Raw genomic sequence first — 11,332 nt, forward strand, 5'->3', positions numbered from 1 at the left:
TCATCCATGTACCATGATAACCCCTCAAGGGGATCCACATCCATATGACTTTGCATTCCATTGTAGCTCTTGCAATCATCTTGCTTTATTCTTTAACTCATATAGTCAGTATCATGTTTTATTCTCTTACATCTACTAGAGTATAGCTCTATGCTTAAGATGTTAGGCTAGATAGAAGGGATGAAGGAGTAATAGTAGGTCCATAACCCCTGAGGAATACTATCCTCGTAGTTCCTTACACGAGGTATTACTTTGCAATCCCGTACACTTGCGGGGAGCACATCAATACCTCATTTTCATTGGTTGAGACTTCCGTTTATTTTACTCTTGCTTACTTGTTTGTGACATTCATTTACTCATGCATTAGTTAATCAAATTATATCTTTGATCATTTGACTAAACCGATAAACGCTTAAATGTATGCATTTATACATACATATTGTGTACTATTTATGTATATTTATATGATCCGATGCCCTTTTTATGGTTTAATCAGTCTATATTACAAACATCAAATAAGCTTCTAGAGGAGCTTGCAATGGAATTCGAGGAAGAAATTGACATAAAAATGGTGTTTTATGGTCCCGAGTACTATAGCATCAACGTAGCATCTTGTAGCACAAAGGCATGAAGCAAAAATGCTAAGTTTGGAAATCCTCATGGAGCAATCTCATGGTCATGAAAAACGGCCACAAGGGTAGCTCAAGAGTAGTTCTATCGTCACAACTTTTACTATAGTTGACCTATCTTAGGATTCTCTCCAGTCCAAAACACCATTTACATAATAGTTGTAGCTTCTTCTCACTTTAGTAGCCTCAAGGAGATCCACATCTGTGACCACCTTCATCTCTTGATTCCTTCCCCTGATTTTCCCCCATCCTAAACACTTATTTTAGAGTTCTTTTATTTCTTTGTAGTTTAGAACACATCACTTGAACTGCGAGGCTAGACAACACATGAAGAGGAAGTAAGAGTAGCTTCTCGGCCCTAGGAATATGGCCCTCTTGCACTTGCATGAGAGGTATTACATGACGACCTCGTGACTTGTGGAGAATACATTTCATATCATGTTTTACTTACCCATAATCCCTTCATTTTCTTGTCTTTTAGCAAAACTTTGTCTATATTCAGTGCTATTCTGGGTATACATGTTATTGATGCAGAACTTAAGGGCTCGAAGCAATTAGGTGTGAATTTTATAGCCAAACATGTGAAGAATGGAAAATATGGCTAAGTGTTCAAGCTCAGCACGGGTAGAGTGTAATCGTGCTGTGTCCTACTGATTATCTCTACCTGAAGGATCGCCCAGTGAAAGCTCAATAGGAGGATGATTTTAGGCTAACATGGTTGAGTACGAGTGTGCTCCTCCCGATTATTTCGGAAAGCTTTGGGGTATTTTTATGCTCAATAGGAGAAGCATGCTTTGCTTGCTCTAGTACGATCACGCTTTTTAAGTGAAGCATGGGCGAGCATGACCGCAGTTTCCTTCCCACTAGAAAAATCCAAGCGTATATTTAGCCGATTCACTCAAAATCCTAACCGAGAAAGCACGGTCTGAGCACGACCATGCTTAGCCTATGTCGAGCCTGAGATCATCCTTTTTTAACTCCAGATTCTAGTGTTTCACTATCATCTTTGTTCGGGGACTCTTCTCTCCACCAGGTGGACTTTGATGTGAGCCAAGATCAGGATTCACCACACCTTCTAAGGGATCAAGGATGAGTTGGAGGTACTAGGAAGTGGTGTTAGCATATCGGAGCTCAATTAGGAAGATCATCATGAGAAGGAGAGAGTCATGTCTTCTTTGTTTAGTTCTTTATCTTTCTCTTCCTTTTTATACCCACCCATGAGCCGTAACTATCCCACTGATACCCCAAAGATCATGAACTATGACGCTTTTGTATGCTTTGACTACTTGTTTTAAATATCTATGGAGTTTTCTTAGATTCATGTGTTTAATCTTGTGTTACATAACTTGATGTGTTAGGATTGTCATGCTGTTTGCCTTGGTAAAACTCGGTGTATGGATTACCATAGTTGTGATTGCTTATGTCATTACAAAACTTGATGTGTTTGAAATACAATGTTATCCTTGCAAAACTTCACCTGAGCCGGAATAGATCGAGTTCATGCGACACCCGAGCACGCGGCCTCGGCTTTGAGCGACTATAGAAACTCAAGTTCAAACAGACTCGATTATTGCACCTGAGTGCACTTAGAGAGTTCAGTTGGCTGATGATATGGCAGATGATATTGAGGAGATGCTTGAAGTGGGTAGTTAGGGACTGGTTGTTGTCTATACGGGAACCGGCGATCCGTACATTGACTCTGGAGATTCTTGCTCTTTTGAGTTTGATCGTCTCCTATAGTAGCTTTGATAGTATAGATGTCATTCGACTTCAGAGCATTCTGACACACCATAGTATGAGTGTTACATAGTTTTCGGATCCGGTTTGGATTATACGATGAGGACTTTAATGCTACAGAGGAGTACGAGCAGCTTGCTATAGACTACCCTGGCAGCTTGATACCACAACACGCATGCAGAGCACTATGTAGACAAGGACAGTATGAGCCCATGGTGTCCATGGCAACGTGTCTTTCTTGACCTGCTTATCGCTACATTCATGCTGTCTCGAGTAAGTCGTGAACGACTCGTGGTGACAAACACCAAAGTGCGCTATGAGCCGAGTAGGGAGTTGTTGTACCTCTACTCGATGGTGAAGAGCATGCCACTTCATCTAGGACATATCCTAGTGAAGTATTTGAGGTATCAGGGGTAGTATGCGAGAGTGGGGGTGATCTTCTCAGGCCCATACATCACTAGACTCATAATTGGGATAGGTCTAGTGGACGTGATTAGAGGGGCCTAGAAGATGATTGTACCATCTTCTCTTGGCTTAGAGACCATGAGACTGATGGGTATGATCCGCAAAAATAGAGATGGGGTGTATGCGTTGAACATGCCCGCACTGTAGCCAGTCAAAGCAAAGAGGTCTTAGTAGGTGCCGAGCCCTAGCCTGAGCAGATGGAGATAAAGGAGCCCCTGTAGCACAAGAGCCACCTCCAGTGTGCATGTTTTCTTCGTCTCGAGCCTTTGATCATTTTGAGAGGCTCAAGAGTGCTATAGGCGTGCTATGAGATGAGATAGCTAAGGTTCACATCACACAGGCTGCGAACCACATGGAGGTTATGGCGCATCTCGACATCATATAGCAGATCCTCGAGCAAGACGAGATATCTCCCTTTGTGATGAGACCCAGTACCCCTCAGGTATCTCCAACACCACCATCACTAGTAGTAGCACTGATAGATCCACCAGCATCACTAGTAGTACCAGTAGTAGCAGCAAAGCCGACAGCCAACGATACTGACGCTTGAGGTATCTTTAGTTTCCTTTCTTTTCATTTCTTGTATTTTACTTCTGCATTATATTTTGGACTTGTACTATTCAGAAAGGATCTTCCTTTTGAGTTTATCTTTTATTTTCATTGTCTTGAATTGTATTTCATTGCTTTATCTTTATATACTCGAGCTTGTTTTTGTTTTTGTTGAGCTTCACTGAACGGTCTTGTGAGTTTGGAATTTGAGGAGTAGTCATTGACATGGTCTTATGGCCATGTGTTCTCTACAACCCATTGGGACTCAACTCTCACTCGAATATAGCTTCATCAAATATACCATTTGGAGTTTAGGGAGTATTGTTTCAATTGCCCACTCCACATTTGCTTTTTGATTGATTTATATCCCTATTGTGCTTTACATGCATACTGAGAGCAATGTACATCTTGAGTGTGGGAGGGGGAGTTCTACATTACACATGTTCTTTACATAAGTTTTAACTCAAAAATACATGCTCATGTAGCCAATGGTTGTTCATCTTAGTGCAATGGTTGTATTCTTAAGTTTAGGAGAATTTTAACATGGAATTTTTCTCATGCTCTAGTTTTTTACTTGGATTTTTAGGAATTTTTTGCCCGATTGACACTTGTTGCACTACTCAGCTCATTAAACCTTTGTAGAAACTCAAGTTCAATGATTAATTGACTAGTTGTAGTTTTTTGTTGCTTTTAGTTTCTTTGATGGTTGAATGAAAAGAGAAATATATATATATATATATATACTTGTTTTTGTTTGTACATTGTGGTGGAAAGAGCTACCACCCTATGAAGTATGAAGCTAGTCTCATATGAGCTGAGATACTAGTTATGCCCCAATGAGAGAAAGAGCTATCTCATAGGATGAGTGAAAGCTACTACCCTGGTAGAAAGAGCTACCACCTCGAAAGTATGAAAGCCACCTTAGCGGCCGCTTTGGAAAGGGCTACCTTAGAGGATGTGTGAAGCTACTACCGTCTCTTTGCTTTGTTTTGTATATAAATAAGTCCCTTATGCTTATAACTTTTAGGAGTATATGTTGGGTTGACTTGAACTAGTTTACACACACTTACATGACATTGGGTTTGTTGTCCTATTTTATTCAAGTTTTTAGCTAGAGCATTGATTTTTTGTATTCGGTGTTAAAATTTTCCCTACTTGTAGAATGATTCCCTTGCATGTTTTGGTGAACCTAAGGCCAAACACTTTCATTATTTCCTTCTTCTATGCTTCAATGTTTTATTTTTGCTTGAGGAAAAGCAAAAACTTAAGTGTGGGGGACTTTGATAAGTGCTTGTGTATTAATAATACAAAGTATTATTTTCTTACGATGAGCATTACTTTCTTAAATTTTATCACTAATAGATATGTATTTGTGTTCTTTTGTGGATGTAGGGTTGTGGAGACAAATATAGAAAAAAGAAGCCAAAGTAGATTGCAAGTGCACTTGGTTGATGAAATCTTGGAGTGAACAAACATGAAGATACAAGTTGTGCTCAAAGACATGTGAGTGTGTGCCAACCCCCATTATGTTCAAGAAAATATGCAAATTGGAGAGGCACAAAAGCAGTCACACTCATGTTTTCCAATTTGTGCAAAGCTAGTAAGGTTGTCATCAAATGTGCTTTTATTTGAAGATGCAATGCAATCTACAGTGTAGACGTGTGCCCGTTTATTTTGCCTCGATGAAGAGTGTCGATTCGGGAGTATTTTGGTAGAGTATTGTAGCAGGGTACTATAGCAAACCAATGTAGTAGTTACTATTCATAGGCCGCAGAAAATAGATTTCCTAGAGATTCACACTTGAGTATGGAAATTCCATATGCCCATGTGGATGCTCGATTCCAGCCCTATTTAAGTTGCGATTTCAGTACAATTTCAGAATCTTTCTTTCTATCTTTTGGCTATCTTTTCTACACCTTTGGACGCACCCGTGGTTAGGGTTCGGAGAGGCTTTCGCTGTGTTTTTAGAGGGGTTTACAGCCTTTGACATCGCATTTCCTTTAAAAGAGAGGTATTGTGGGAGTTTTTGTCAGCACCGATCCGGCGAGATGTGCCCTAGGCTTGATGATGGGACTTTTGGAGAAGACGTGACCACTCCACAAGACCATCGACTACGTAACACCAAGGGGGTTTTATTCATGCATTGAATATTTTTTACTTTTTGATTTCATTATTGTTTGTATTTTTTTCTCCATGGAGAGCTAAACCCCTAGTGGGTACTTGGATTTGTAAAACCCTAGGATGATGTTGTTTCTTTTGACTTTTTATTGTTCTTTCTTTAATTGATATTTTAATTGAGTTCCAATCTTGAATGCTTGTTCAGCTTGATTTTTCTCTTAGAGTGACACAAGGGTTGAGAATCAATTTTGGTAATCCTTGTAGATGAGTGACACACCATGAGGGTTAGACAATGCTAGATTGGCGATGGTTGGAGAAGGTGAGTCGAGAGATAGAGGAACGACCACTTTCCCTCCAAGCAGTGATTTATCCTACCTCCACATTCCAAGAGTTTTTTGTGGTCACAATAAAATGAAGTGCTAAGAGACGAACTCCACTGGGGCTTAGTTACATAAGTGATAGAGTGAAGCATTGAAGTAATCCTTAGTATCTGGGGCTTAATTGTGACTAGAGGTCTTTCGCCTGGACCAAAGAGTTAGATCTATTTTAGGGAATAAGGTTTATCACTTGGAATTTCTAGAGCCTAAAGAAACCAAATAGTATGAGGTGTCGAGACTGAGAGATTTGTCCACTGGGGCATAGTATAGGGTTAGTCACAGTTGACCTTAAGTTTTGGAACCATGTGTTTAAGAATTTCCAAGACTCATTATACATTATTTAAGAAGCATAATGATTGGTCTTTCATTTGAAACAATAGTCCTAGGGTGAGCAACGTCCGGGTGTCCCATTTATCGTTGATTGCCTCTCCTATCTTTTATTTGTGCCTCCTTATTCTTTTCTTATTTCTATTTGCATTGATTCTTATTCACATCACTATTAATTTGTCCTCGTTCTAGTTAAATAGTAATCTTCGTGTTTCTGATCAGTATTCCCTATGGATTAGATTACCCACTCATCGAGGTATTATTACTTTAACAAACCTGTGCACTTGCGGTACACAAGCAAAAGGGCGTTGTCAGAAACCTCTATCTCACCAAGGTAACAAATCATGCATTACCAATCAATTACAAAGATCACTATGACATGCAAGCAATGAGAAAACAAGATTAAAACTCAAATAAACTTGGACTTAATAGAAAACATAAAGTAAGTCAATACAAAAGATAAAAATCTTGGGTTCATATGCCCAAATACCTCATTGAGGGTTTAGCCCTCTATGGGGACAAGTTACAAAACAAAGAATAATGCAATGCAAAAACAATGAAAACCATGGAATAAAAAGCCCCTTGAATTCGTGATGATTGCCTTGATGGCTCGCTCAACTTCTTGAAGGATCCGTCTCTGAAGCTAGGTTGCTAAAGGCTTTCTTGATGTTATGAAGGAGAAAAGGATCTATAATAGTTGGTGAAGAATGCCCCCAAATTCACCAAAGACCTCCTCTTCAAACCCTAGCCACTTCTCCTTTCAAATGCTAGCAAAAAGTCCCCAAAAAATTGGGCAAAAGGGTTATTTATAGTCATAAACCTCATCTATCACGTGCGTCTATGTGACCGTGTGAGATTTCACGCACCCGTGTGAGCTACAGAAATTCCCAGGCGACCGCGTATAATTTTCACGGGGTTACATAAATAGTGTTTTTAATACAATATCGTTACAGTATTTTGTTGAGGTAGTCTACATAAACGCGGCTTACAAACTCTTCTTTTGAGGCCACATGGTCGAGTACACGTCTACATGGTAAGTTAAAAGACTTTTCATCATCAAATCATCATTGGGTAACTTTTAAATTTTTCACACAAGTAAGGGCATGGGGATGTGACTGCCTTTGTGCCCTTCCAACTCATAAATTGGCTAGAATTCTCTTGGAAGTTGGCATACACCTCCATGTACAGGACCTCATCTTGTGTCTTGATCCTTATGTTTCACAAAAACTCCCAAAATATGTCTTCATAATCTATCTTTGCTTTCTTTTTCATCCTTCAAGGCATTTACAACCTAATTGTACAAAAGAGCACCAAATACACTTTATGAGACATAATCCACGGTAAAAAATGATGCTCAATGCATGAAAAACATATAGAGGAATATGTCTACTGAGGCACTTATCTCACATATAAAAAAACAAAATCATCAACCATATTGAGATAATAATATGTATCATCAAAATCCATAGTATGTCTCATAGACTCCCGGAATTTGAAAGTGATCTCTTCCACTCATACACAAAGTACCATTCGACCATTCTTCACATTAATAAAGGCCTTTGAAGTTGTTAAGAATGGTCATCCCAAAATTAGAGGCATTCCCATCTTCTCTTCTACATCTACGGTGACAAAGTCCACCAGAAAGGTGAATGATAAGTGCTTGTGCGATAAGAATGCGAAGTGTTATTTCCTTATGATGAGCATTACTTTTATTGGGTTTTAATGCTAATATATGTGTATTTATGTTACGTTCATGTAGATAGGGTTGTGAGGCCGAATATTAGAGAAAGAAGCCAATGTATATCGTAAATGCACCAATTGGAGGAAATATTGAAAAAGGTTTTAAACGCGAGACATAAGTCGATTTGAAATGCGGGAATGTGTGCCAACCTCCTCGTATTCAAGTTAGCACAATGATTTGAAGGGACATAATGGTAGTCACATTCAAGCATTCCGGCTTATGCATGTATAGAAAGATCTCCACCAACATGTCCGTTATTGAAGAAGCAAAGCGATCTACGATGTAAATGTGTGCCCGCTTTATGTTACCTCGATGAAAGAATGGATTCGGGAGTATTTTTGGGCAGAGTACCAGTAGCAGGAGCATCGTAGTAAAACACTGTATGGCAGTGCACTGTTCACAGTTAGCGTGAAGAAGGATGAAAATAGAGAGTCCACACGGCGTGCGTTAATTCCACACGCCCTTGTGAAAAATCCATAGGGGCGCCGACGGGGGCGTGTGGTTTGCCGATTCCAGCCCTTTAAAAGCCGATTACAGCCCAGATTTCAGCATTATTTTCTCCATCTTTTCCCCAACTTTAGAGAGAACTTAAACTAATGTTTTGAAAGTTATTGGCTAGGGAGTTAGAGAGGTTCTACGGCTCTGACATCATGCTCGGTTTGGAAGAAGGTTAGTGGGAGAGCTTTCGTCGGCACTATTCTGACGAGGTGTATCCTAGGCCGGACAAAGGAACCCTTGGACGAGTAGAGGACTCTCCACAAGACCATCGCCATGACTATCGAGGGGTTTTTCATGGATTCTTTGCTTTTACATTTGATTTCATTGATTGTAATTAGCTCTATGGAGAGCTAAACTCCCTAGTGGGTACTTGGGTATCTATGGAGAGCTAAACCCTCAATTGATGTTTTATTTGAGTTCCAATATTCAATGCTTGATTGTATGAATACTCCCTTAGAGTGACACTAGGGTTGAGAGTTCTTGTTGGTAACCGTTGTGAGTGAGTGACACACCATGAGAGTTAGACAAATCTAGACTGGAGAGGGTTGAGAGGGTGAGTTGAGAGGTAGCGGAGCGTCCCCTTTCTCCTCTGGTGTGATTTTTCTACCTCCATTTCCTCAAGTTCTTTGCAATCATAGTAGAATGAATGGGCTAAAGGATGACCTTCCGTTGGGGCTTAGTTACAGGTGCAACGGAGTGAAGTGTTGAAGTGATTTTAGCACCTAGGGCTTAATTGTGGCTAGAACCTTCCACCTGGACCAAAGGGTTAGGTCTACATTTAGGAATCCCTAGAACTCATTGCAATTCTATACGAGTCCGAGGTTGAGAGGTTATTCAATTTCTCCTCCGGGACATGTATAGAGTTAGGCATGGTTGACCTTAGATTTGGGAACATGTATTTAAGGATCTCCACGACTCATTATTGCATCAGTTAGAAAGTATAATAGAGGGTTTTTGCACTTGAAATGATTGTCCTAGGTGGAAAAATATCCTCATACCCCATTTATATCGATTGCCTTACCTTCTCCTTTACTTATGCTCTCTTTCTTGTTCTTTTACTTTTGTTATTTCACATCTTGTCACACATATCACTATTCATCTTTCACTTAGTTAAGAAACAATTTAAGTGTTTTTATTCCTTACTCCCTGTGGACACGATACCCAACTCATCTGGAATTTTATTACTTTGGCAAACCCATGCACTTGTGGGAGATACGCAAGGGGCGTTGTCAAGTTTTTGGTGACATTGCCGGGGAGTAGGCGTTTAGAGATACTTTGCATTTTATTTTCCTAGCTATTCATTTATTCATTCTAGTTTATTTCTTCTTATTCTATTATCGTTCTGATTTTTTTTCTATCTTTTTAGTGTAGCTCCAGGTTATGACCCGAGGGAACACATCAATATTTATTGAAAGAGATTCCGAGCTTGAACGTACGCTTAGAAGAAAAAGGGGAAAGAACCTGTGCAAGAACCATCTAATCTAGCTAATTTGGATGTAGAAGAATCTGAAAACATGGCAGAATAGAATGAGCAACAGCAGATATTATCCAATTATGCCAGACCTTCCGTATTGCGCACACAATCGAGTATTGTGCATCCCCGATTATAGCTCAGAACTTTGAGCTAAAGCTGCCATTCATCCACATGTTGCCACAATCCACACAGTTCAATAGTTTGGCTAATGAGGATCCAAACAGTCATATAGAGAACTTTTTCGAGGTGTGTGATATGCTTAAGATAAACGGGGTGACGGATGATGCCATCAAGTTGAACTGTGCGAATTACTTAGAGAATCAATTACCAAATGGGAGGAGTTGGTAGAAGCTTTTCTGGGCCGTTATTTCTCTCCCGAAAAATCTGTAAAGCTTAGGAATGAGATCTCGTTCTTTGTACAGTCGGAATTGGAGTCTCTATTTGAGATGTGGGAAAAGTTCAAGGAGCTCCTGAGAAAGTGCCCGCAACACGGATTCCCGGAGTGGATGATTGTTCAGACCTTTTATAACGGGTTGAATCTGAGTACAAGGAAACTCTTGGATGCGGCAGCAGAAGTTACCTTAGGTAGCATAATCCCTGGTAAGGCCCGTCAACTAATTGAAGAAATGGGGTTAAATAGCTACCAATGGAATGCTAGGGAGAAGAAAAAGGTGGCCGGGCTCCATGAGATAGATGCAGTAACTTCATTGACAGCTCAAGTGAAATCATTGAGTAGGAAGTTAGATCTTATAACTTCGAATAGAGTGGCGGCTGTGATTACATGCACTGGGTGTGGTGGAGGACATGCTTCCTCCGTTTTCCCGATCTCTATTGCTGATGCATCTTCGGTTGAGAATGCCGATTTTGTGGGTAATGAAATAAGGAACCAATGGAATCCATATAGAAACACCTACAATGCAGGTTGGAAGAATCATCCCAAATTTTTGTAGAGCAACCAAGGTCAACAAAAGGCCATGGGGCCACCGGGTTTCCAACAACAACAAGCCCCAAACATGGAAAATTGAGTTTCAAGTTTGGAGACTGACAAGGTCCTCTTGCGTATATCCCGCAAGTGCACGGGTTTGTCGAAGTAATAATCCCGGATGAGCGGGTATCGTATCCACAAGGAGTAGGGAATAAAAACACTTAATTCGCTTCTTAGCTATGTGAAAGATGAATAGTGATATGTGTGACAATGATTCAATTTTCAAAAGTAAAAACAACAAGTAAGAGAGCACAAGTAAAGGAGACGGTAAGACAATCGATAAAGATGGGGTACCCGGATATTGCTCCACCTAGAACAATCATTTCAAGTGCAAGAACCCTCTATTATGCTTCCTAATCAATGCAAGTCCCGGAGGAGAGATTGAATAACCTCTCAACCTCACACTCGCATAGAATTGCAATAAGTTCTAGG

At 40.1% G+C, this 11,332-nt stretch overlaps 1 non-coding gene across 1 annotated transcript; it reads right to left on the reverse strand.

Annotated features, from left to right (window-relative positions):
- Positions 1-10,304: 10,304 nt before the first annotated feature.
- LOC120257823 lies at positions 10,305-10,411 on the reverse strand. The gene has a single exon (XR_005535907.1). It is a non-coding gene; the product is annotated as a small nucleolar RNA R71 (small nucleolar RNA).
- Positions 10,412-11,332: the final 921 nt, after the last annotated feature.

The sequence above is a fragment of the Dioscorea cayenensis genome, chromosome 3 (genome assembly GCF_009730915.1).
Source record: "Dioscorea cayenensis subsp. rotundata cultivar TDr96_F1 chromosome 3, TDr96_F1_v2_PseudoChromosome.rev07_lg8_w22 25.fasta, whole genome shotgun sequence".
NCBI lineage: Eukaryota > Viridiplantae > Streptophyta > Magnoliopsida > Dioscoreales > Dioscoreaceae > Dioscorea > Dioscorea cayenensis.